Raw genomic sequence first — 5,183 nt, 5'->3', positions numbered from 1 at the left:
AGAAATGCGCATTCCATGTCCAGTCGGTTACCTTCCTTGGTTCGGTCGTGTCGGCAAGGGGCATAAGCATGGACCCCTCCAAGATTCAGGCAGTCACTGATTGGCCCGTTCCCGAGTCTCGCTCGGCTCTTCAGCGGTTTCTGGGGTTTGCGAACTTTTATCGCCGCTTCATACGTAATTTCAGTCAGGTTGCCGCTCCCCTGACTGCTCTTACGTCTGCGAGTTCCCCCTTTGTCTGGTCTGAGAATGCTCAGTGCGCTTTCGAACGTCTTAAAGGTCTGTTTACATCTGCGCCTATTCTAATTTCGCCTGATCCGGAGAGCCAATTTATCATCGAGGTTGACGCGTCTGAAGTCGGAGTGGGAGCTGTGCTTTCGCAGCGCTCCCCTCTCGATCATAAGGTTCACCCGTGTGCTTTTTTTTCGCGCCGGCTCTCGTCAGCTGAACGCAACTATGACGTGGGTAATAGGGAGCTCCTTGCCATCCGGCTGGCCTTAGAGGAGTGGCGTCATTGGCTTGAGGGAGCCTCCACTCCGTTTATCGTCTGGACTGACCATCGTAACTTAGAGTATATCCGCTCCGCTAAGAGACTTAATGCTAGACAGGCTCGCTGGGCTCTTTTTTTCGGGCGTTTTAGTTTTACGATCTCTTACAGACCTGGGTCTAGAAACGTTAAACCAGACGCTCTTTCTCGCCAGTTCTCTTCCTCTGATGATGGTGCCACCACGGAGACCATCCTACCGGAGGGATGCGTGGTTGGTTCCGTCACGTGGGGAGTGGAACGGTTGGTGAGAGGAGCGCTGGCGCACACCGTCGTTCCTCGGGGGTGCCCTGAGGGTAAACTTTTTGTCGTACAGTCGGTTCGTCCAGCTGTTCTTCGCTGGAGTCACGCCTCTAGATTTGTTGCGCATCCAGGGGTGGGGCGCACGCTGGCAGTGGTCCGCCAGCGATTCTGGTGGCCTGCCATGGAACGTGAGATACGTCGATTTGTCGCGTCATGTTCTGTCTGTGCGCAGCAAAAGTCCGGTAATTCGCCTCCCAAGGGTCTTCTTCGTCCCCTCTCTATTCCCTCCCGCCCTTGGTCCCATATTGCCCTGGATTTCGTCACGGGGCTTCCCCCCTCCTGTGGCAATACGGTGATTCTGACTGTTGTTGACCGATTTTCTAAGGCGGTCCATTTTGTCCCTCTTCCCAAGCTTCCGTCGGCTAAGGAGACTGCGCGTACGGTCGTGGACCACGTCTTTAGGATTCATGGACTTCCTACGGATGTGGTTTCGGATAGGGGGCCCCAATTTGTTTCTAACTTTTGGAGGGAGTTCTGTCGGCAGATTGGGGCTACCGCCAGTCTGTCGTCAGGGTTTCACCCACAGACTAATGGTCAGGCCGAGCGCGCTAATCAGGACCTTGGGCGGATGCTTCGCTGTTTGGCAGCTAGAAACCCCTCCTCCTGGTGCGAACAATTGACTTGGGCAGAATACGCGCATAATTCGTTGCCGTCGTCGTCCACTGGCCTGTCTCCGTTTTCATGTTGCTTGGGTTACCAGCCACCTCTGTTTCCCTCTCAGGAGAGCGCGGCTGCCGTTCCCTCGGTTCAAGCGTTCATTCAGCGCTGTCGTCGTACTTGGAGGAGAGTGAGATCGGTTCTTTGCCGGACAGCGGAACGCACCCGTCGGGCCGCTAACCGTCGTCGGTCTAAAGCACCTAGGTATGTGTGTGGTCAGAAAGTTTGGCTCGCCACACGTAATTTACCCATTCAGACGCCCGCTCGTAAGTTGGCTCCCCGTTTCATTGGGCCCTATGTCGTTACTAAGGTTATCAGTCCAGCGGCAGTACGGCCCAGGTTGCCACATTCCCTTAAGCGCGTTCACCCGGTTTTCCATGTCTCATGCATTAAGCCCGCGGTTCGCACTCGGTTGCCTCCCCCCCCCCCCTTGCCATTCGTGCTAACTCTCCCGTCTTTAAGGTTAAGAAGCTGCTGGATGTCCGACCCCGAGGGCGGGGTCATCAGTATCTTGTCGATTGGGAGGGATTCGGTCCGGAGGAGAGAAGCTGGGTACCAGGAAGGGATGTGCTGGACCGCTCGCTTATCGAGGACTTCCTCCGCTCCCGGCAGTCTTCCTCGGGGGCGCCAGGTGGCGCCCGTCGGGGAGGGGGTACTGTCAGGAGTTTGGTTTGACTTCTCTGGCTTTACTCTTCTCTGTATGCCTTCTCTCAGCTGCTCGCTATACTAATTAGCGGCCGCGCTCTGTGCATCTCACACCTGTCCCCCCTTTGTCCTGATCACCTTGCTATTTAACTCTCATGCTCTTCTCCCCTCTTTGTCGGGTTATTGTTTGTTCTTTCATGTCGGCAACTAACGTCTTGTCCTCTTATGCTCGCCTAGTCCTGTTTCGCCGTGTGTGTGTGGTTCAAGAGGATTTTCCCCTGGGTTCTGCGGCTTCCCAGTCTGCTCTTCAGCACCGCCGTATCAGCCGAGTGAGGTGTGCGTTTCGACGCGTCCTGCGTGCGCTCACTGGCCAGCAGTACCCGTTACCAGGCTACCCGCCAGCTCCTTATATGTACTCTTTTGCTTATCTCTCCTGACCTGCGTCCGCCTATACGGCTGGTAACTGGCAGTCAGCCTTATTTTCCCTGTTACCGCTCAATAAATTACTAATTTACCAGCATTCGCTTTTGGGTCCTTTCTACATTGTGACAACATGTGGGTATTATCTGGCACATATGGCCCAGCTATGGCCTGGCTGAACAGATATGGGCCAGAATGTCTCCATATTTGTTTTGCCATGATTTTAAAATTGGCTGGAAATATTTTCTTGGTTCACAACTCATTTTGAGGTATATGGCCCAGATAACAATGTACACATGAGGGCCATATGTGTTTGAGCTATGGCACAAAGTGAGAAATGGTGAATTGTGGTAAACTTTGGATTATATATGGAAAAACACAGGACACCTGAAATCAAGCGCAGCTGACATCCAAGGTTTCACACCTCAGGTGGTTGCATCTCATTAGTGGACTGAATCTGACTGATACGGCACCATTTTCTCGTCTGCTCTGAGTTTTCTGTCACTCATATCACGCAATGACTCTAAGCGGGTCACACTAACACTAAACTTTGATGTAAAGAAGGGAGCCACAAAATATCATCCTGTGGGCGCAAGTGGCCCGTGGGCCGCAAGTTTGAGACCACTGGCTTAAAGAAACCAGAGAACTATTTGAGAGACTGAGTTTAAACTGTGCGAAGTGCACATTGTCTGACTACCTGAGTTACTGAAAAATAAATAGCTTCGAGTTCCAGCCAACCCCTGCTGTCTTCTTCCTCACACACACACACACAAACTGTACTACACTGTAAAAAACAGCCATATCCCGAGGATCAAAAACAGCAAACACACATACATATGTGTGGATAGCAGTAGTGTGTCTTGTAGCAGATTACGTCACAGCAGTTTTCTGCGGTGTTGCTATAACAACCAGGCACTATTGTGGAGGTACTATCTGCAATGGAAAACTGAGCGAAAAGCAAGGTAAGGCGAGTCGAATTGAGCTGGTACTGGTACTGGAAAAGCAGCATAAATCATTGCTAATTCTTACAATTATGTGCTACAATAATGTTCGAAAGGCACCTGGAATAATGCTATGTAAAACAGTAACATTTCCCATGCTGTGTAAATTTTGAAATATTTGAGCTTAGACAAGGCACAAATTAATCTTCCAGATGATTAGTTCAAACATAATTCCACAAAAAACCCAACTCAACACTCCAGACCTCAAAAATCAACCATCTATCACCAGAAAACAAGGTCAGAATGCATCAAATACTTCAAAACAAAATGCATCAAAACAAATAGGAAATATATAAAAAAAAATGTTGTATTCCAAATAAAAATAAGGAAGAAACATATAGTTAATTTGTTTAATTAAATAAATGTTCCACTCCGCATTGTGCCTACAGCACTCCTTAGCTGCTATAAAGTCACGGTAAACCACGGCTTATTGCTTTAGTAATGATCAACATTTATATTGTGCATTTGTTTAAGAATGGATCAAATATGTTTAAGACTTGGTTGATATAAATTATTATTTATTTATTTATAAAGTGATGTGAAGTCAAACCTGTTTTCTGTGTTCTTTATTTTGCTTAAAGGTGCCCAATAATGATTTGAAACAATATGTTAATATATGTGGCTTATTTAAGGTCAAAATTTGTCCAGATACAGTTTTACAGGTCCATTTACAACCCTATAAACTGTCCCTAGGATGTAATGCTCTGTTTTTGCCTTATTTGGAAGGGTCATGAATATTAATGTTGAGCTCTGCTCTGATTGGCTGTTTCACTGCACTGCTAACACATCTATACCATCCGTCATGGCAATGATTTTACAATGATAGCTGCTTAACTTTGAATCACGAACTGGGTAGCACGTAAATATGTTGTTTGTACAGTAACGTTATAGTTTGACAGCAGAGTACTGATTTAAAAGTCGATTTATTTAGCCAAATAAAGTGATGTAGAAGCCACTCAAAATCGTCAGTGTCATTTTTACTACTGCAAAATAATCATAATTCAGTTCTCAAAAATGTATATTTATTTAACAATAATAATATTTTAATTTCGTTTTCGTTTTTTTTTTTTTTTAACTAGAGTTTAGATCGGCTCAAAAAAATCAAGACCGACCCTACCCGAGCCCGTGCACCGAAAGACCGGCCCAGCCCAACACATTAACTGTAATTATGAGCCCGAGCCCCATTTAAACCCGACCATTTTTGAATACGTGAGCGTTCTGTCGGGAACGAGCCTGTAATGACTAATGAGCCGGTGTGATCAGCTCAATAATCCGCAGGCGCGCTCATGAACCCAGCGGTAAAATGATGTTCGTTCAAATCCAGCTCAGACTACATGACATAAATCTGTAGCTTAGGCTACTATACTTGTTGTAGCCTTTAAACAATGTTTTTAATTTATGTTTAAATAGCCTAATATTATTTTTTTATTTCATCTGATTATGATAGGCTATAAGTGCAAAGATGCGAGTGGGTCAGAAATGATTTTGGTGGTTATATTTTGTTTAATATTAAGTTTTGTTTTGTAAAAAGACTTTCTTTCGTTTTGTACAAATTGTCTCTTAATTAATAAAGGTTTCTTCGGCCAATTGCATGTTGTGGCGGAGGGGGCGTGGTT

Source organism: Pseudorasbora parva, chromosome 1, assembly GCF_024679245.1.
Source record: "Pseudorasbora parva isolate DD20220531a chromosome 1, ASM2467924v1, whole genome shotgun sequence".
Taxonomy (NCBI): domain Eukaryota; kingdom Metazoa; phylum Chordata; class Actinopteri; order Cypriniformes; family Gobionidae; genus Pseudorasbora; species Pseudorasbora parva.
The sequence above is the reverse complement of the archived record's forward strand: the minus strand, read 5'-3'. Positions refer to the sequence as shown.